At 41.0% G+C, this 22980-nt stretch overlaps 1 long non-coding RNA gene across 1 annotated transcript in view; it reads left to right on the top strand.

Moving 5' to 3' along the window:
- The window catches only part of LOC118539044 (uncharacterized), a 123629-nt gene that overhangs the window by 90916 nt on the left and 9733 nt on the right, over window positions 1–22980 (top strand). The window contains exon 5 of the long non-coding RNA XR_013440663.1: window positions 21237–21383. This is a non-coding gene — a long non-coding RNA (uncharacterized LOC118539044). The remainder of the gene's footprint in view (window positions 1–21236; window positions 21384–22980) is intronic.

Raw genomic sequence — 22980 nt, 5'->3', positions numbered from 1 at the left:
TTACCAGGAGGAGTTGTTGGGAATGGGTTAGGAGTTAGCCTCTACACAAATCTATTTTGGTTTTATAGCAGATAAAAAAAATCAATTTAGAAATTGTGGGTATGCGTAATGAGAAGAGGATAGGAGAAGTAGATGACGAGTACAGAGGTATCTTTATGGTTCCTCCACCAGCCCCACCAGGAGACGGATGGTCTCTTTCACGTGACAGTGGACACCAGACTATTGACTAAGTGAAATTCTGACCACCCTTCCTTCCTGGAAAGTCCCAGAACCTCCTACGGCAGAAAACAGCCACAATATTTCTAGCAGATTCCGAAGACAATCCTGCCTCTGGCTTTCACTTGACCAAAGATGTCACCTTCTAAGACCAAAGAATTTTTTCCAACAAGGAGCTCAGAGATGAAGAAGAGCATCTCACTCTTGCTTATCCGCTTTCTCTTGGAGTTTTGGCCCAGTTAAAATATAAGTTTGACCACAGGCACTGCGATTACTAATCCGTTCAGCTAAAACTAGCTATTTGTCAGGTACTGGACTGGCCCAATAGTCAAAAAACCGTTCTCTAATAAACATTTTTATAGGGTTTACTATGTGCTAGGTATTTTTCTAAGTGACTAAACCATACTGTCAGGTTAGTCCTTTAATCACCCCCCAAATAAGGCACTGTTATTATGCCAGATGGGGAAACGGGGTCAGAGTGATTAAATAATTTGGTGAGGTGGTAGATCCAGGATTCTCTCCTCGTTCTGGAGTTACTGCTCTTGACCTCTGCATCATGCTGCCTCCCTTTAGCCAGTCCCCGCTTACAAAGAGATTATGTGATAGAGATTATAGAATACGTTATGATAGAGAAGATGAAGAATATGCAAGAAAGAACAAATACAAATTGAACTACTACTTGTTTTGTACACTGCTGTATTCCCCAGCACCTAAAACTAGGGACTGAATAAATATTTGTAGAATGCTGTTGAAAGACTTTGTGGTAAATACTATGAAGCAAACACATTGGATGAGATGACTGACACTCATGGGAACGGATTTGCTTTATATGGGGTGGCAAAGGAGGGCCTCTCTGAGGAGGTAATGTTTGAACAGAGACCTGAAAATGAAGAAAAGGGAACCATGAGAAGAACATGGAAGAGCATTCAGGCAGAGGACCAGCATGGGCAGAGGCCTAAGGTGGTCGAGAACCTGAGATTTGAGAATGGCAGGAACCAGCATGTGGGGAGCAGGTGTAGAAGGAGGTGAGGTGAGGGTGGGCAGAAGCTGGGCAGTATAGGGCCTTAGGTCACTATAATTCCTTGTGGCAGAATACTGTTTAAGGGCCATGGAGGGACTCAAAAGGAAAGCACAGGGCCCTGTCCTTGGGATTTTTCAATCCTGTTAGACATGGCAAGCAAGAAAAAAAGAAGAAGAAGAAAAAAAAGAAAAGATGTATTTCAGCCACTACCCCCTATTCTTTGGTGAATATCTTCATTTGCGGTGTTTTGTTTCTTTCCCTCTCTCCTTTTTGGCAACTTAAAAATTACTCTTGCCTCCTTTTCCAATCTTTAGAAGACTTTGACTCAAATCAGGGACTGGCTTTTCACTTGTGCACTTTGAAACATTGGAACATCTGCTTTGTTATCTGTTTAGATTGTGATCCATGCGATGAAGGTCTGCTCTACAGTAATTTTAACTGGGTCCAATGAGGTCGTGAGGTCTTAGAGCTAATATTTTACATTTGCAGTGTCTTTCACAAGGTCTAAATCTGGTTTGCTAGCTTATTCTACCTCCTGGCCTTTGTTTTAAAGTTCTGACTCACAGCGGAACATTGTACTGGAAGACCACACACTATTTCTGTAGAGGTGTCTTGGTTATGAAACTAAATCCAGGAAATATTACAGCAGGCCTGATGTCAGCCAGAGAAATTTAGGAAGCTGAAATGAACTTATAAAAACTATAATTTTTTTCTTTTTTCAAAATGGCATTATTGAAATATACCCATTTACAGTGTACGATGCAATGTGTTTGTATATTCAGAGTCATGTAATCAGCACAATTAATTTGAGAACATTTCATAACCCCAGAAAGAAACCCTGCGCCCCCCTCCCACAGCCTCCCAGTCCTAGCAACCATTAATCTACTTTCTGTTTCTATGCCTATTCTGAACATGTCATATAAATGGAATCATGCAATATGCGGTCTTTTGTGACCGGCTTCTTTCACTTAACATCATCTTTTCAAGGTTCCTCTGACATTGTAGTACCTGTCAATACTTCATTCCTTTTTGTTGCTGAATGATATTCCATTTTATGAATACTACATTTTTGTTTATTTATCAGTTGATGGGTATTTAAATGATTTCTACTTTTTAGCTATATGAATCATGGTGCTATGGATGTTCAAATACAAGTTGTTGTGTGGATGTAGTTTTCATTTCTCTTGGGTTAATACCTGGGAGTAGGATTTTTGGGTCATGTGATAACTCCCCAGTGAGCATTTGAGGAACTTCCAAGCTGTTTTTCAGAGTGGTCGTGCCATTTTACATTTCCACCAGCTCTGTATGAGGCTTCCATTTCCCCATCTACTCACCAACATTTCTTACTGTGTCTTTTTGGTTACAGTCATCCTAGTAGGTATGAAGTGGTAGCTCATTGTGGCATTAATTTGCTTTTACAATTATCTTTTTCCTTTTCCTTTGTAAACATGCTCCAATCTCCAAAATGATGTTTTCTGAATCACTGCAGTATGAGCATGCCCCTGGCACATTGTGACATAATTGTATTGTGAAAGTGTGGAAATAATAGATGAACAATGAGCTTGATGTAGAACCAGAGGTTTTTAAAGTAAGCATTTGCAATCCTAGCTTGAGTTTCAGACATTCATTAAAGATTCTAATATTATAGATGATGCTGTAGCCCTGACTATTGCATTAGATCATTTATAACAAATGACTTCACTTATCTACTAAACATGATCTAACTACTTCAGAAACATTCTCTAAATCTTATCCATCAAGTTTACATTGGTCTAAGTCAGTATTATTTCTCCTACTTTAGCAAGGACTATCAGAAGAGAATTGAATTGCCCAATATTGTATGGTGGATGAGTGGTGAGGACTTATCTCCTGATCCTTTACATTAATGTAGAAAGTAATATATCCTCAGAATCAGAAGAGATCTTGGAAATCCTATATCTTATCATTCAGTATAAGAATTCCCACAGTAAAGTACATGATTGAATACTTCCAGTTATGGAAGTTCTTCACTGTATGAAGCAGCCCATTCTGTTGGCAGTTCTGACATTTCTTTCTTATACTGAGCCACCTTCTGCTCCCAGGTCCCTTCTCCCCACTGCTACTCGTTCTGTCCTTTAGAACCATGAAGAGTAAAAGTACTTAATAGATGCTCAGTAAACATTTGTTGAAGGATTGAAATTATTCTCTAATTATTTACAGTACATGTTCATGTTTTTATAATTTAAAATAAAAATGAAGAGAGAAAAAAACACTAATCTCTCTTCTGTACACACACACACACACACACACACACACACACTCACACATTTCCCTCCATCTTACCATGCCAGACTTTGTTCCCTCTTTCTCTCTCTTTTGTCTATATATTTACTGGTTTTCATATGAATACAGATGTAATATTTTTATTGTAGAAAGTTCATAAACATTAAAGACGAAACATTTTATTTTTAAGCAAATTTGTTTTATACTCTCACTTTGTCACTTCCTTTGTTTTTTGAATGTGAGATCCTTAATGGCTGTACACTGCCCCGTCATACAGACATGCCCTAATATATTTAAGTATTTTCCTTTTGATAGACGTTTAGGTACTTTCAAATTTATAAAGAGAGTGACGTCCTCTTTTTCAGTCTTCTTCTCTCTAAATGAACCATACCTGTTACCTTAAAACCTCCTTATGTGCCCTTTTTTCCCTCTGGCTTGTTTTACTGTTGGACATATGCTGATTTGCCAGTCTCCCTCTTCAATAGTGGTTTGCAGAACTGAGCCCCTGATCCAGACAGATGACAATGGATGTGGAGTTCGGGTGAACCACTACATTTTTTTGAACATTGCAGCCCGAAATGGCAATAGTTTTTCTTCTTTCATTTTATTGGGCTTCTAGGAGCACAGATCTGCCCAGCCTCACATAACTTAACTGTTGCTCTTTATTTCCAGCGTCTCGGGCTATTCCTCTGTGGCCATTTGAATTCTCAGGTCTCTCCATTTCTGCTGCATTGTGGGGGATGTGTCCCCATACGGTGGCCAGCCACTTCACTTGGTCTGGCGGATCTTCTTTAACACCAACAATTTGCATCACCTTAAAAATACCCTAGATGGAAGTCTAAGTGATTAAATGCAAACAGCTTTTCTTACTTGAAAAGACTTTACTTCCCAATGGATAAAAGTAAGGAAGCTAAGTGATATGTGAGGTTTCATAACTCATTTGTCTTCCTCCCATTTTGCAATTCGGGAGCTAATACTGGAGATTAAATAATGGACTTCGTTGACTTCAGTGCACCTGCTGCTGAATGTGTAAATTCATCCCTTCTCATACAGTCAGACATGACTCGCTAAGCAGCTTCCAAAGTAAAAGGAGTGACATGAATAATTCTGCCTGGAAATAAGGTCAACCCTGTTCTCCTGAGATCTGCACTGTGAGCAAGGAGCAAAGAGCTACATAAACCTTGTACCTCGAAGAACTCAGAAGATCTGTCCTCTTCCCTTCCCCCAATGCCTAAACACCAAGAAATGAAATACGGGACAAGAGATTTTTAAAATCTGGGTTTTGTGGAAAGAAAGAGTATAATATATTAAGTAAGAGATGGTTGCCATGTAAAACTATTCTTGAAAAAACTAGGAATTCTATAAATGCATAAAATAAGGATATATACAAATAAGAGTGTTAACAGTGATTTTTTAAATTAATGATTGGAGAAGAGGTTTTTTTAAATCTAGATTTAAAATAATTTTCTACAATGACCATGTATTACATTGTAATAGGAACAAAATTAATTAGTGGGTTTATTCCTTGTACTTTGATTAAATTAAGAGGCACAGATTTTTTTTCTTCCTTGTGATACATTATTTGGATAAAAAGTAAATTTGAGTGGAAGACTGGACAAAATTACCTCAAAGTTTGTTCCAGCCCCTAAGGCTTTATGAAGTCGCCGTCCACCGTCAAATTCAGTCAGCAAAATAGATGGCAAACCATGACACAGCACCAATCATAATTTTTTAGATTTACACTTATGAATAACAAATCACTCAAACTAGCTGAAGTGAAAAAGCAACATTTTTTTGTAAGGACACAGACAGGGCTGATAAGTCAGTTGGTTGCACTTATACAGTGATGTTGGTTATTTATATTTTAAAAAGCTCTGTTCCTGAGACACCCAAATAAAAAGTGGCTCAGTTGGTTAAGCGTCTGCCTTCGGCTCAGGTCTGATCCTAGGGTCCTGGGATCGAGTCTGACATCGGGCTCCCTGCTCAGTGGGGAGCCTGCTTCTCCCTCTGCCTCTGCCTCTGCCCCTCCCCCTCTTGCTCCTGTGTTCTCTCTCTCTCAAATAATAATAAAAAAAAATCTTTTTAAAAAAGGGGGGGTTCTTCCTTCCTTTAAAAAAATAAATAAAGTGCTCTGTTGCCCCAAAGGCCTCCTCATGCCTCAGCCGGGCCAGCTTATCTTCTGGGGATTTCTCAGGATTCTGTGCTCTATCACAAAAGGGGTAATGCCTAGAAGGGCAGCAGACTTCCAGGACTGTGTAGCAGCCATCTGACCCTGACCTGTTTTTTTTCTCTTGTGCCACTGTTAAGTTTTTTTTTTTAAGATTTTATTTATTTATTTATTTATTTGACAGAGAGAGAGAACGCACAAGCAGGGGGAGTGGCGGAGGGAGAGGTTCCCCCGCTGAGCAAGGAGGCCGACAGGGGGCTCGATCCCAGGAACCTGGGATCATGACCTGAGCCGAAGGCAGATACCCAACCAGGCGCCCTCACTGTTAAGCATTTTGAAAGCCCCCCCCCCCCCTACCATGGGGATACATGGAACTCAAGGACAAAGATTTAGCTGGGCCTCAGGAAGGCACTAGAACCAGGCTCCTAGAAGCTGTCCTGCCTCTCCTACTGTTCTTTCCTCTCTGCATCTGCTCCATCCTTTCTTACTGCCTTCTCTGCCTTTGTGTTCATGGGATGGAGATTAGGACCTTTACCAGTTCTCAGAATTTTCATTTGATGCGTGTGGCCACTTAGAGACTGATCTTTCTCCCTCCTTTCCTTCTGATTTCACATCTCCAGAGAAGAAGATGAATGGCCAGTCTTCAATCATGTGCCTACTCCTGTGCCAGACATTTATGACCCAATGGGGAGAGGGGGTCATAGCGCCCAATCATGGCTTTTCCCATTATAACCACATAGATGGGGGGGTACTTCCAGATAAAATGGGGGGAATTTTCTAGAAGTCAAGGAGTGAGGCATAAAACACAAGGTCTCTGGCACATGGCTATTTCTCAACCTGCCCTTAATTGGGGTTTCTTTTTCCAACAATCTCATCTCTCTATAAAAGGGCCTCTAAATAACTGCATACCAATGCTTATAATGTTACATATATAAAAGTACCCAAATCAAACTTTTAAACTCTTGTTCTACACACATTTTTAAGAAACTTGCTTACTAGTTTTTATGTCCAAGGCAAATTAGAAGTAGAAATTAAGAAGGGGCAGTAAGGGAGCGCCTTCCCAGTAAGGGTGGCTCAGTCCGTTGAGTGAGCATCAGACTCTTGATTTCGGCTCAGGTCATGATCTTAGGGTCATGGGATCGCCCTTCATGGGCTCTGTGTTGGCCCCCTGCATCAGGCTCTGCACTCAGTGGAGAGTCTGCTTGTCTCTCTCCCTCTGCTCTTCTCCTGCTAGCTCACTCTCTCTCAAATAAATAAATAAATAAAATCTTAAAAAAAAAAAAGAAGGGGCAGTAAGAAAGTAGGCAGGCTTGCCAGGATGGAATCTGTATGTGTGTGTGTGTATATGTGTGTGTGTATGTGTGTGTGTGTGCATGCACGTGTGTGTGCATGTATCTATGTGTGTATACACTTATATATATTCAGGAATAATTATTCAGGAATGCAAAAGGTAAAAATATATTTGGGGCCATTTTCCCATAAAAATTATCATAAATTTAAATAATCTAAGAAGTCATCACTGTAAAGAAGTTAGTATATAATTGTTGATAATTCATTTTAATAACTAGAACCCTCCATTTTGAAAGGCTAAATTATGTTCAATATATGTTAAAGAAGGTAAAGAAAATTTTGATGCATTGATGAAGAGAAGAATTCTCAATGTAGGAGTGGGGGTCCTTGATATCTAAAGACATGAGTTTCATGTAGCTGGAAAATTACTATTTAGCAATGCTCCATGAGTACAGAATGCTGGGCAGTTGTTGTTATCAAATGAGCAGTCAAAAGGCTAACTATATTTTTCACTTGAATATTTGGGCAATGGTTATCTTGGACAGGTCTTTACCGGTTCTTCCACCACAAAATGGGACTGATCATTACTACCCTGTTGTTAGGGTAGAAAAACTTATTATATGTGAAAATCCTTTGAGATCTTTGAAGATGTCAAGAATGTTATTAAGTCGGAGTTACATAAAAATCTATTTTGGATTTTTTTAAAGATTTTATTTGACAGAGAGAGCACAAGCAGGGGGAGTGGCAGGCAAAAGGAGAGGGAGAAGCAGGCTCCCCGCTGAGCAGGGAGCCCGACACGGGGCCTTGATCCCAGGATCCCTGGGATCATGACCTGAGCCGAAGGCAGATGCTTAACGGACTGAGCCACCCAGGTGCCCCTCTGTTTTGGATTTTGCAAGAACCACTGTATTGGTAACAAACTTACTTCTAATGAAAGAACATGAAAGTAAATGGGTTATTCTGCTCTGGGGCTTTATAAGTCCATTTTAAATCATTATTTACTCAGATCAGACCTTTATTGGTCACTTGTCATAAAGTTTCTATTAATTATTTCATATTTTAGTAGTTTGCAACTCCAGATTATGTATCTTTTATGAAGTTGGATAGATGACTTTATTTCACAAGCTACAGTTGTTCAAATCATGTTTTCTCCTACTTCTATTATGATTATAAAATAACAATAATGCCCCACAAAATTCACATTATAGAGAAAATAGTCACTCATAAATCCCATTCCCTATACAACTGTGATCATTTTCAATATAAATATATATTTTTAAGAAACTTCACTAGTTATTATGTTCATTATTGTATTTCTCTTTTTTCCATGTTGTTCCTTGTTATCCTTCTTATTCATAATTGTCATCTCCAAAAGGTGAATAAAATTCTATTGAGTGAATGTACTAAAATAATGGAATAATCTACTTCACTATTTTTGGATATTTAGATGATTTCTTTTTTTCTGTAACAAAAAGTATAGCCCTTCCCCCTTCCTAAATTGTGTAGTTGTAGATAGTCCATGAAATTTTAAGTGCCTGCCATGGCATAGCCTGCCTCTGAGAAAGTAGCCACAGACAATTCTTTTCCTCCTAAGGTTTCACACTCTGGGTACTAGTGGGCTGGGGATCTGTGCCTGGGCCAGAGGCAGACGTGTTTAGGCTGGATATCAGAAAGGCCCATGAAGTGGCTCTGTAAGAGACTCTGCCCAATAGCATGGCACCCTATCGGATGGGCTCAAACTGATCCAGTTTTCTCCTATGTCTTGGTAAGTATAGATGTAAGATTATACAGAGAAATCAAGATGCTCGATATACCCTTTTGGAAAGGGGAAAAGATTACCAGTACCCAAGTCATGACTCATCAAACCTACTACTATATTCTGAATAACTATGAACTGTGTTTCTCATTTGGCATGAGGCGTGCTGTACTTGCCGGTGTCAGAGGGCTGGGACTCAGCGTCATAGGCCAGCTTCTGATCTTGTCATCCATGACAGCTCCTCATGGAAGTAACCTTCCATTGTCTAATTATTTTTTTTATTCTTTTAGATGACTTCCTTGGGATGAATTACCCAAAAAATGGGATTAAGGAGTATAAATATTTGTATGGCTCTAGATACATATTGTCAAATTATTTGATACTAATATTTCTGACACTTTTTCCATGAACCTTCTCTTTTTATACTGTATTTTCTGAATCATTTTACCCATCTCTTTGGCTATAAACACTGTCAAGTTTAAGAGTCCATTCAATTGTAAGGTTCACCATTCTTTTGTGAATGGCAGAAGTAAAGTGTGTGTTAATTAGGTTGACATGATGCTTTCTTATCACTTAAAATTTTCATTTCATAACTTTTGAAAAGTTCTTTAAGACTTCTGTACATGTATGAAAAGGAAATATAAGCACAATATATTGATTAAGGTATTATTTAAGATTTTTCAGAATCCAACTTCTCAGAGCTACTTTCTGACTCATATTTGTCTTTATGTTTGTTTTTCCATCACAGTGCTATCTCTTGTCCTATCATGTATATTGATAAATTGGCATTACTTAAAAGAATTAGTAATGTCTCGAAGAATTTCTTCAAAGTCATTAACACCCATAATGAAAAATTTGAGGTTGGCCCTTTCTTGATCTTACCAAAACTTATTTAAAAAAAAGTCTTCAGACAACAACAGGACTCACAAATCTTTCTCAAATAGTCTTTGTGTTTTGTTGACTGAAATGTCCAGAGGTGACATTTGTCTAGTCTGGCCACCTGGACATGCACAGACAACACATCTGTTGCCTGACAACAACAATTATAAGATATTTTCAATTGTAAGACACATCCTGATTTCAGAGATGTTAAAATATACATATATATATAATATACATATAAATATATAAAATATATGTACATACATACATATATATGTATGACATGTGCTAATGACTAATTGTAGACAAATCTGTGATTCCATCCCAGGCCTGTACATAAAACTGTCCTAGATCTCTGCTTGCATGACTCCTACATACCTCAAATGTGTTTATATTAGTTCCCCATTGTTGCTGTAAAAAAATTCTACAAACTTAGTGGCTTAAAACCACAGAATGTATTATTCTACAGTTCTGAAGGTCAGGAGTCCAAGACAGGCTTCACTTGGCTAAAATCAAGGTTTTAGCAGGACTGTGTCCATGTGGGGAGTTCCAGGTGAGAATCCGTTTCTTACCTCTTGCAGTCTGTAGAGACCACCAACACTCCTGGGCTTGCAGCCCCCTCCATCTCTAAAGCCAGCAATGGCGCATCCTTCCCATATCCCTCCACTCTGACTCTTACTCTCCTTGCCTCTTTCACTCAGAAGGACACTGGGCCCATCCAGACAGTCGAGGATAATCTCATCTCAAAATCTTTAATCACATCTGCAAAGTCCCTTTTCCATAAACATGTGCACAGGTTCTGAGAATTGGGATGTGGACTTCTTTGGGTGGGGCAGGATTCTGCCTACCACAGTGTGCAAACTAAATTCATGGTATTCCTCCCTGATCAAGTTTGCTCCTCCTCCCGTCTTTTCTTTCTCGGTGATTTAAACCACAGTCTATCAATTTCCCCTACTAAAGCCTAGATGTCATCCTAGGATCCTCCCTCTTATTCATGTCCCACATCCAATCAATTCTTCTTCCTGAAAAGTGTGTGAGTCTACTGAGGTCTACCTGCACTGTCACTACCCTCGGCCAGATCCTCCTCATCATCTCTTATCTGTTTCACTGCAAAGCCCTCCCAGCCAGTCTCCCTGTCACCATAAGTGATAGATCGCAAAACATACCAGAGTGAAATTTATGAGCAGAAGCTCTACATCCGGGGCACCTGGGTGGCTCAGTCGTTAAGCGTCTGCCTTCGGCTTAGGTCATGATCCCGGGGTCCTGGGATCGAGCCCCACATCGGGCTCCCTGCTCGGCGGGAAGCCTGCTTCTCCCTCTCCCACTCCCCCTGCTTGTGTTCCCTCTCTCGCTGTCTCTCTCTCTGTCAAAATAAAATAAAATAAAATAAAATAAAATAAAATAAAATAAAATAAAATAAAATAAAATAAAAAGCTCTACATCCTCTTCAGCATCATATGCTCGTGGTGAGAAGATGCACGCATAGTAAAATGCTGAAGGCATACATTTGGCTAGCACTTTACAGAACACTTTCACATTCTTACCACAGTTCATCAGTTCCATAGCCATGTGAGTCAGGCACTACTCTCCTCGTTAGTGCAGTTAAATGACTTAGACTCAGGTTTTGAAACAAAGTTTCATTACTTTCTCAGATCAGCCTCCTACAGGGTCATTTCAAATTTCACGCATTCAAAGACACTTCCTCCTCTGGCTTCCCTGGTTCTGTCATTGAAACCCCCACCCCAACCTTCACCCACCTTCAAATGTACTCTTGACTTACTCCATCCTTATCCCACATCTAGCCAGACACCAAGACTGGTTGAAATTTCTTTTGAATTATCTCTTGCCTCTGCCCCCATGGCCTCCACTATGGTCAGAGTGTCCTGTTTTCCCTTACTGCTAGGCCGATTCAGCTGCCTTGCTCCTAGTCTTCCTTCATCCTCTGTATCACTGCCAGAAATAGAGTCTGAAAACACCATTTTATAACATCACTCCCTAGGTCAAAATCCCTCCGTGGCCCCTTATTTTCTATTACATGAACCACAAGCCTCTCAGTGTAGCGTTAAAGCCCCACAGTACTTGGACCCCTACCCATCAAATTTCCATAATTGCCCCGGTATTCCAGATCCCTCTTGTAGACAGGCTGACCACCTCATCGACCACACTGGTTTTTCTCTCCATGCATGTGCCCTTGTCAGCGCCTCACTTGGAATGCCTGCTCTTCTCCCTCTGCCTTTCCAAACCTTGTTCTCCTTTAATACTTGACTCAGTTTACCTCGTCTCTGAAGCCTTTATTCATTAACCAATCCTCAGGGATCATGCCCCCCATAACTTAAAGAGAGCCATTAGGACTCAGTAATCAAATGCCTCACATTGTACCCATGGTCTCATTGCAACCAACTTGAGAGCAAGGCCTAAGTTTTCTGTTTTCTTTTTACCATAAGTAAATTTTTTTTATGGATTCCTTTAATTACCCTCAAACTGGAGATTTATCTCTGGTTTATTAGTTCAATTACTTTTAGTATTTCAAACCATTAAGATATTGAAGTCTACTTGACAGTTCAAGGATTTATATTGATTGATAGATAACTGATAATAGCTGAAAACCCCAACTGAACCATCTTCAGTTTTATCCCACATCTGGTTTTTGAAGAGGGACAGAGTAACTAATATAAACTAAGCACAACCATCATGATAGTGAATTCATATACTACTCAGTGAGGTCTTTCTTGTATGTCAAGTGCTGCATGAGACTATAAAGTTGGAGAAGACAGAAGCAATTGGAAATTGGAAATTGGAAGAGGGTCTGACCCACTCCCCCAGTCACAAGGAATTTAGCAAGTTTAGGGAGGGTAGCGTGCAGAACATAGCCTAATGATCAAATTGCCATAGGCATAAAATGAAGGCATGCGAGAACAGTGTTAAAGTAAGATCTTTCGATCAAGAAAGTGAGTGGTTAATTTACAAACTGACTGAGTTGTTGCTCTGAAGACCAGTCACAATGCTGGTTTACAAACCGTAACAGCACCACCCAAACCAACATGAGAGCAGGCAACTCTGTCACCAGAGTATCCAAGGGCAAGAGCATCCACTCCGAGAAGACCTACCTTATAAAGATTTCTCTCTACACGTTATCCATTTACTAGTTTCGAAACCCAGTTTTACAGTCTGGTTAAATCAGGGTTGTTCAGGTCTTTACAGTGAGAAGAGACAACTTTATCATATCATGATTTTCAAGACACTGTTCAGAAAGCAGCACAACCCTTTCCTCCACAACACACACACACACACACACACACACACACACACACACACACACACACACAACGAAATGTCAAAGTCATTAGCTGTTTGTACCCTAGATGTGGAAGAAGGAATTTCCCAGATGATTTTTAAATTCTGGGGCAATTACTACATACAGTTTCAAGAGTCAGAAGTAAGAATCAATCTGCCAAGCAACTATTAGGAATGGAATTGCTTCTGCTTCAAAGTATATGCTGGATTAACTTCTAAAGTAGTTAATTACTGTTCAGATCATGCTGTGGTGACACACGGGCTGCATAGAAAGCTGCTGCCCCCTGGGCCTAAGGAGATCGGAGAGAAGGAAGGTCACGATTTCTGTTATCTTTTAGACTGTGTCTAATGGGACTAGCTTAAAAGCCAAAGAATCAAAAAGCAGGGTTTTTGTTTGTTTGTTTGTTTGTTTTAGCCAAAACAAAATAACAAGGTTTTTTTTTTTTTCTTTAAGTAAATGAGTTGTTTAAATGAATCTACTACTGGTTGTTTGATCATTATAAAGATTTTAACCAAATTGAAGCTGCTTGTCAAAGACTCAGGAAGTAGCCAAATGCTTTGGTTGATTTACCTTCAGATCCATTTCGACTTTGATAATGGGCTAAATTTTCCTAGTGGAAGACGGTAGAATACAGAGTCCCCAAATTCATTTCCCTTCAGAAGTACCTAATGGGAAGTGAAGAAAACACTGGTCTCAATGGAAAGATTGGGAACACGGATGGCACGTGGCAGGCCTGTATTGCTGTTTCCCCCATTTCGGACCCAAGACGATCCCCATTTCTCATGGCACTCTTAACTCCCACCAAGTGTGCACGTGGCTTCAGAAACCTTCTCACCACGGTGCTGTGGGAGACTGCTCTTGCTGCAGGACTTCTCTGCCTTTAGTGCGTGCTGTTCTTGGTCACGCTGCTTTGAAGAATGAAGAGGTAGACCAGATGAAGAGTGGTGGGCAGCAAAGCCAAGGTTATTGAGCGATAGTACAAAGCCCCCGAAGAGCGAGGGAACCCAAGAGAGTTGCTTTGGAGTTTCTAAGGTTAGGGTTTTTTATGAGCTCCTTTGCAGAACTATCTTAAGCAACCAGGGTGTGCTGAGTCATGCCAATCAGGGCTTTGGTCATGCATTTGTCTACCTATTAGGTTAATGTTTATGTGCTGATGGTCTTTTTGGGCTGACATCTGGGGGCTGATGTCTTAACTGCCCCTTGCTTGTGATAGGGACAAATGCTTTGTGGTTGGGGCGCCTGGGTGGCTCAGTCGGTTAAGCATCTGCCTTCAGCTCAGGTCGTGATCCCAGGGTCCTGGGATCGAGCCCCGCATCGGGCTCCCTGCTCAGCGGGGAGTCTGCTTCTCCCTCTGTCCCCCCTCCCCCGTTTGTGCTCTCTCTCTCTCCCTCTCTCTAATAAATAAATAAAATCTTAAAAAAAAAAAACCAATGCTTTGTCGTTAATTGTTTTATTTTAGGATGTTCTGCAGAAGTCATTTCTGCAAAGGCTGCAAAGCAGAATGCTAGTGTGGTTCTGTCTAAGCTGAAAACAGGATGTTAGTGCTGTATTGTCTTAGCTGTCCTGACTCCATATTTCCTTGTTGGGGACCCTGGTCCTAACTACCTATCTGTCCAAGTAACTCCTAACACTACTAGTCAAATGGACTGGACCTGGAGATGAGACTTATTTACAATGTCTGATTTAGAAAGAATATAAACTCAAGGGGGGAAAAAGAAACCACTAGAAATAGACACTCATCCTCAGAGTTCGTCAATGTCTGCCAAATCTAGGGGAAAGAACCTACATGGTGCATTGACACCTCTGATGGATTTCAGTCTCAGGATACCTTATCAAAATACTAAAGTTGAAGAGGCCAAAGTCACCCTGTTCTATGCCCTCATTTCTATGACTCAGGAAACTGCATCAGACTTGAACGGTGTCAAGCTGAGCACCTGGGCATCCTGCTCCTCTGTTCTTCCTCCATCTCATGCTCGCCTCTACTGACCAAGTGCTGGGCTCAACAGATCTTTAGTGCCTTGCTTATATTGCCTGTGTATTTATATATAGACTTGTATGGATTATTGTATGAAATAATACCACATGAAAATGATTCATTAGTAAATTAGCAATTTTATCAATTTGTAAAAATTTTTTTTCTTTTTACAGATTTATCTATTTATTTGAGAGAGAGAGAGTGAACAGGGGGAGAGACAGAGAGACAGAGAGAGAATCCTCAAGCAGATTCCCTGCTCAGCGTGAAGCCTGGCCTTGGGCTCCATCCCAGGATCCTGAGATCATGCCCTGAGCCGAAGGCAGACGCCTAACTGACTGAGCCAGCCAGGCGCCCCAATTTGTAAAATTCTAATCACAACTTACTTCAGAGGTTAACTTAATGGTCAAAAACTGCACAACCTAGTTGTCTTTTGATTTTTGAATAGCAGTAAATTTAACATCTTCTTCGAACATGGACAGAAAGAAATTGAACCAGATTTCACAATGAAAATACCAGTTTATAAAAATTCAAAATGTAACAGGGATGATTAAATGATATATAACAGCTTCCTAGGATTTCAGCATTTCCTATGCTTACTAAAATTTCTAATTAAAAAGGAAGACTCACTAGTGTTTTCTTAAGGGTTCAGAAAAGTACTATTTAAGGGTCTTTCTAGGACCCACAGAGGAGGCAGAACACAGACCCCTTCTCCTCAGGCTTCCCTTTCACTAAGAAACGGTCCTGGCCTTGCCATTGACTTCTTCCCTTTTTGCCAGGGTTTGTAAGGTTGACTTTTCCTCTTGATGCCAAAAGCAAAGATAATAATACCAACCCTCTGCCACATAAATAAGAGGTCTACTACTTTATTTTTAAAGATTTATTTGATAGAGGAAGAGCCAGTGGGGGGGAGGGACAGAGGGGGAGAGAGAGAATCCTCAAGTAGACTCCCCAGTGAGCACAGAGCCCGATGCAGGGCTTGATCCCAGGACCCTGAGATCATGACCTGAGCCGAAATCAAGAGTTGACCAGTTGGCTGCTTAATTGGCTGAGCCACCCAGATGCCCCAGAGGTCTACTACTTTAAACCAGCAGCTCTCAACCTTGGCTACAGTTAAAATCATCTGCTTTTAACACTCCCAGACCAGATCAGTTGAACCAGAATCTCTGTGGCTGGACCCCAGACATTTATAGTTTTTAAAACTCCCCAGTGTTTCCAGTGTGCAGTCAAGTTGACCAGCCACTGACTTGAACCAAAAGGATGAAATGTTACTGCAGGAGCATCATAAATCAGATGAAGGTCAGGCCCCAGATGCACTTCCGAGATCATGAGAGCCACACCCCACACTGTCTTTACTATTCCTGTTGCACATCAATGGAAATTTAGCATCCTCCTCTAGAGTATAAGGAAATCAGGAAGCAATCCCAGGCTGAGGCAACAGATAGAGAGATCCCGGGGTTCTGGAGCCAGCCGGTATTACCTTGCAAAGTGCAAATGTGAACATTTCTTCTCCTCTTCCTAGCTTGCAATTGACCATGGTGGGAGTATTTACACCATGGAAATTGGCAAATTCTACCAACTGGGCCTTGTTTTGCCCTGGGGAGCCAGTGGTTACTGAGCTGACTAGATCTCTAGTTCCTGACCCTAGTTAAACCTGGGAAAGGGAAACTTAAAGTCACCCTTGCTTCATTAGCAAGTCTGAACTTATATGATGTATATTACTGCTCTTTTAATTATTGGCTAAAAAGAGGGGGAGTAGGTGCGCCTGGGTGGCTCAGTTGGTTGAGCTTCCAACTCTTGATTTTGGCTAGGGTCGTGATCTCGGAGCTAGAGCTCTGCATTATACTCCCTGGGAGTCTGCTTGAGATCCTTTCCCTCTGTCCCTCCCCACCCCCCACCGGCTCAAGCTCACTTGTGCACTCTTTCTCTCTCTTTAAAATAAATAAATATAAATAAATATTTTTAAAAAATAGGCAGAGTAAAGTCAAATAGCAAGAAAAATTAGGAGTTTGCTACTACCATTATGATCCTGGTAGCTTCCCTGGTGAGTAGGAGAGGACAGCAAGAATTTAACATGGCCCAGTACATCCCTTTTCCTTGTCACTTTTGTCTAGGTGTCTGTTATTTATTTATTTATTTATTTATTTATTTATTATTATTATTATTATTTTAAATATTTTTATTTATTTGTCAGAGAGAGAGAGCACAAGCAGAGGGAGCAGGAGAGGGAGAAGCAGACTTCCTGCTGAGCAGGGAGGCTGATGTGGGACCCGATCCCAGGACTCTGGGATCACGACCTGAGCTGAAGGCAGACGCTTAACCGACTGAGCCACCCAGGTGTCCTCTGTTATTTATTTAAAAAAAATTTTTTTTTCTGTTATTTCTTTAGGTAGAGAACCAAGATAAAGGAAAGGTGGATAGTTATTATAATAGTTAAGTTATAGTATAAACTGCTCTAATATGGACACTCCAAACCACAGTGACTTAGGCAAAAAAGAAATTTTTAACTGTCATGGAAGTTTCCATAGGTAAATGGTCCAGGCTGTTATGGGAGCTTTCACCTCTGACTACTCCCAACTCCTGTCATCACATCTGCATACCAACCAGTCAGAAGGGAAGAAGGAGTAAGGGGAACACATACCTTTCCCATTAAGGACACAACCAGGAGTTACATCACTTCCACTCATAGCCCATTGGCCAGAACTTTGTCTTCATGGTCGCACCTAACCCTAAGGGAGGCTGGGAAATGTAGTCTTGACTAGGCAATGTGCCCAGCTAAGCCTCAGAAAATTTATTTTAAAAGAAGAAGGCGAGGGTGAATATTGTTGGATAAGTAGAAGACTTAGCCACACCATCCTACTTGTTTAAATGCAAGTTTATGTGTTGTCATGGCTGGAGGTAGAGGCTTAGAAGGACAGTACTTTAAAACATTTTATAGACTACAGTATGTTCTCAGGGTTTTCAAGTACTGACTCTCCCAGGAGCTTCCTATGTTAGTAGAAGACATCATTTCTGGAAATTCACTGGAGATCATTTTTAGAGTTTATTTCAATGTGCACGTGCGAAAATATTGTGTATCATAAAACCTGGTCTTAGACTTTCCAATGTAGCATTTTACTTGAAATATTTTTGGCCCGAATAATTCTTTCAAAGACCATTTTATTAGGACTTATGAAAACACATGGGATGTTTTTACAATCACAAACTACAAAACCGTAGAGCATAAATATGCTAAGTGTAAATAAATTGGAATTAATGTAATTTCCAGTCTTTCCCTCTCCAACTCACTTTACAGTCATCACACTAATCTTTCTTTAAAAATCACTTCTGTCATAGCACTCTTCTGTTTAGAAACCTTAGAGCCTGTGTTTTAAAGTCAAAATTCTTCTGCTTGGCACTGTGGGGCTCCATGTACCTGTGCTAGAGTCCTAACTAGACACGCATGAAAGAAAACAGAGGACTGATCAGGAACTTAGGAGTCTTGGATTTCGGGTGGGTGACATTGGACACACCCACATTCTGGGTGTGGCTCCAGGTAGAGCTGACCCTGAAGCTAAGATCCAAGATTGACTAGACCAGCAAGGAAAAGAGCCTTCTTTAAAGTAGTTGTGGAGATCAGCTTCTCACATTATTCTTGATGATCCCTGCCTTCTGATGTGCACCCCCTTGTCTAATCCCTTCACCTGGAGTGCAGGCTGTATCTAATGCCTTGCTTCTAACAAGATACAGCAAAGGTGACGGGATGTCACTTCTGAGATTAGATTACAAAAGAGCAGGCCCTTTGCTCCCATTCTGTCTCAGGCTTTTCTTGCCTTCTCTCTGATGAAGCAGGATGCCATGTTGTGATCTGCTCTGTGTAGAGGCCCATGTGGCAAGGAACAGAGAGCAGCCACCAGCCAGAGGCCATGTTGTGAGTAGCACTCTTCAGAGGGCTGCATGGCAAGGAATTGATGCCTCCCGTCAAGAGTCAGCCAGGACCGAAGGCCTGCCAACAGCCATAGGAGGGAGCTTGCAAGTACATCTTCCCCTGGTCGAGCTTGGAGATGACTACAGTTTCTGCTGACACTTGAGTGCAGCCTCTTGAGAGACTCTGAGCCAAGGAATCCAGCTAAGCCGTGCCCTGGTTCCAGACCCCCAGAAACTTGTGACAGTGAAGATGTTGGTGTTCTAAGCCACAAAGTTTTGGGATGATTTTTATGCAGCGATAGGTAATGGATACAGTAGTACTAGAGACCAAATATCATCTGAAAATGTAGGGGAATTAGGAAAACATTAATTAGAAGTTAACGCTATTAAAACTGAATTTAATTTTGAAAATCACATGCACAGTAAAAGTCAATAAAAAATTAAATAACACCAATAAATCTTGGTCTAGTGACTAAGATTTATGCTCAGCCTTTGGCCTTCAAAGGAACATGTTTGATCTTCCAGAGAATGACTGTTGTTCTGGCACAATATAAAATTCTGTCTCCTCAAGAATGGGGAGATAAAAGATCTGAGGAACACATTGGTATGTAGGCCAGAAATTATTGGTTTCAACCAATTTCCTGATCGTTGTGATGAAAAAGAAGAGGAACCTCATTTTTATGAATACTCTAAATCTACACTGTCCAGTACAGTTGCCACATGTGATTATGCATATGTAAGTTACAATTAATTAAAACTGAGTAAAATCTAAAATTCAGTTTCTCAGTCATACTAGTTTCACTTCTAGTGCTCAAAAGCTTCAACAGGCAGTGGCCATAATATTGCACAACACAATATAGAACATCTCCAAAAATTGCTGAAGCTTCAGTTGGGCGGCCCTCCCGCAAAGTGCTTTCATGATGCCTAATACCAGTGTTCACGAAGCTTGTTTCACTATTGTTCTCTTCATGTACCATTAAAGCAGTAGAAGATGTCAAGTGTTCTTGGCTACTCTGGAGGAATCAGCAGCTCAGCCAAACTGGAGGTATTCTGAGCACATTGCAGAGCATCCAAACTGAGTGGGAAGAATTTATGTTCTAAAAAGCATTAGAAGGCTGGTGCCATAAAGGACTACCAAAGACTCAGTCTTTAGTTGAGCTAGTGGGAGTCACCACCAGCTCTCAAACATAGGCCAACTCACATGATCGCTCTGGGCTTTAGTTTCCATATTTGTCAAATGAGAGCAAAAGGGCTGATAATCTCTCAAGTTCCTTCAAGCTCTAAAACTCAATGACTATACAGCCATCAAAAAGAAGGAAATCTTGCCATTTGCAACTATGTGTATGTATTATGTGGGGTGTATTATGTGGAGTGTATTATACTAAGTGAAGTAAGTCAGTCAGAGAAAGACAAATACCGTATGATTTCACTCATATGTGGAATTTAAGAAACAAAACAGATGAACATTAGGGAAGAGGAGAAATAAAATAAGATAAAAACAAAGAGGGAGGCAAACCATGAGAGACTCTTAACTACAGAGAACAAACTGAGGGTGGTTGGAGGGGAGGTGGGTGGGGGGAAGGGCTAAATGGGTGATGGGCATTAAGAAGAGCACTTGATGTAATGAGCACTGGGTGTTATATGTAAGTGATGAATCACTAAATTCTACTCCTGAAACCAATACTACACTATATGTTAACTAACTTGAATTTAGATAAAAACTTGGAGAAAAAAAAGTAGAAAATAGAGAAAAAAACAACAAAATAAAACTCAATGACTGTATATATTACTCTAATGAAAAAGCGGTTACCTGTGTAAATTATTTGATGATTCACAGACGCAGGGTTAGGAGTCCTACAGCTGGTTTAAAACTGCCTCCTTCAGGTTTCCTCCTTCGTCCAACCTCCTTTCTTCTTCCTGGATGATACCAGGGCACAGCAAGGAGAAGGGGGGAGGGAATAGGATTGTACATGGGGAGTTCAGCCACCTTCCTCTAAAGATCCGGCCATTCCAAACTCCTAGTCACCTTGCGCATCCCTCAGTGGGTCTTGTAGGGCCTTGGGAATTTCTTCAACCTCACGTGACTGCCATAGGCAGCCAGGCCTGGTGGTCTCTCAGTGCTTTCTCTACTCAAGGATACTTTACCACCATGTCCACTGCCCTGGGGTTACTTCATGTCTTGAGCTAAGATGCTTGAGGTTTTCCTCAGCTACTATGTCTTGAAGGGGAAGAAACAAGTCCTTGTGCTCTGGATTCTCTCAAATTTTTCTGTTCATTCCAAGTATTCCCCACTCCCCACTGGCTCCTGGATTTTTAGGTTTGTCCCAGGGTGGGAGCTCCCACATTCACATAAGACCTCTTGCCCTTCACCTCACTTCCCTTCATGTCTAACCAAAAATGGGTTTCCACCTTACCCTGCCTCTCTATACTGTTTGTTTATTTTAAATATTTTATTTATTTATTTGACAGTGAGAGAGCACAAGCAGAGGGAGGAGCAGAGGGAGAGGGAGAAGCAGACTCCCCATTGAGCAGAGAGCCTGATGTGGGGCTTGTTCCCGGGACTCCAGGATCATGACCTGAGCTGAAGGCAGATGCTTAACCGACTGAGCCACCCAGGTGCTCCTCTACACTGTTTTGTAGCAGACTTTCCTCTCGTACCCTCTATAAGAATTCTGAAAGCTTCCACACTTTTAGGTTGACATCTGAAAATTTTTATCTCATGCTTAATAGTTGCAAAAGATGTTACCTCTGTGTATTTTATATCATATATATATGCTCTAAATAGATTTTTGTTAAAACCTTAGAACATTTGATTTTGGTCCTTCAATGTATGGAAAATAACCATGCAGAACCTAACTGGCAGAGTCAATTTTTCTTATCTAGCCCGTCAGCCAAAGCAACCATACTTTCTGTCTGGACAAGTCTGGATTTTATTTCTCAATGTTTCTCAAAGTCAATGTTTCAATATAAGTCCTCATGACAACCATATCACTTCTGAATTCTAATTCAAGGAAAAAAGGTAAATAGATGAGGCACTTAGCCGTGGATGACGCAGCAGCCTGGATGAGTTGAGGCCCCATGGCCCTCAGTATTTTCCTGGGAGCTCACCTGGAGCTGCTCCCAAAGAACCCTCCCTCAGGGGCATGCATTCTCCAACTGTCCAGTCATTTGTTGACCCAGGGGTTTTTGTACCCTTGGGCAATGTACTATTGTAGGATTCTGGACAATGAGAGGTATGCTTTTCCTTTGCAAAGGAGGAGACTACTTTGAAAAAGCAGGGTAATCTGCAAATTCTAAAAGTAGGTTAATTTTAGGAAAGAATACACATGGAAGTTGATTATTTTGAAAACCGTTCCCTTAAAATCCCCAGTGACCACGCATCCCTTAGCAAATCTTCATGCACTCCCAGAGGGACACACACAGCAGGGTGAAGACCAAAGCATTCTAGTGAAGTCTGAGCTCAGACCCCTGAGCTTTGCTCTTTAAGTGTTGAAAAGAAAACTTTTTGAATTTAGGCAAAACCCTTTTTTTTCTCTTAACAAAGCCTGGAATTATCTTGCTGTGAACTGAAGAAATTTAGTCTGACACTCTAAGCTGAGTAATGACTTTGTTCTACTTAAGTATGCAGCCTTTCCCTGAAGTAGTCAAACCCATTGATTCAACGAGTGAGGGGTCATAGGACAACACCACTTATGGGGAATGAAAATTACTCTGGTTTAATATTTCAAGGGCATCATCTTTCCTTTATCTTTCACTCGGAACGGGGATGAAACGGACTGAGTTGTTACAGAGCAGAACCAAAGGCACGGAGTCAGTTGCAGATTGGGGACTGCTCTGAGCAGAGCTGGAACAGTGAGAGAGGCTGTCCCACTGGGGCCTGGGCCTGTGGAACCCTAGCAAGATGGACCCTCCTCCCTAGTTTCCACCAGGTGAGGGTCCAGAGCTGTGACCGAGAGTTTGGCAAGTTCTGGTCTTGCGGTTAATGCCGACTCTGGGTGCTGTTTCTCAGCATGTCAGTTGAGATTTAAAGTCACCCATGACTGTGATTTTCACTAAAAACAATTAGAGTGGGAGGAAGCAAAGCAGAAGAGGCAAGGAGCTGTTAACATCACAGGGAAAAAAAACCCCAAACAAACCAAGTTAACAGTCTCATGGTGCACTAGGTAGAAAGACCTCCCGCCGGCCTCTCTCAAAGATGGCAGCAGTGGTCCCA

The sequence above is a fragment of the Halichoerus grypus genome, chromosome 8 (assembly GCF_964656455.1).
Source record: "Halichoerus grypus chromosome 8, mHalGry1.hap1.1, whole genome shotgun sequence".
Classification (NCBI taxonomy): Eukaryota; Metazoa; Chordata; class Mammalia; order Carnivora; family Phocidae; genus Halichoerus; species Halichoerus grypus.
The sequence above is the reverse complement of the archived record's forward strand: the minus strand, read 5'-3'. Positions and strand labels throughout refer to the sequence as shown.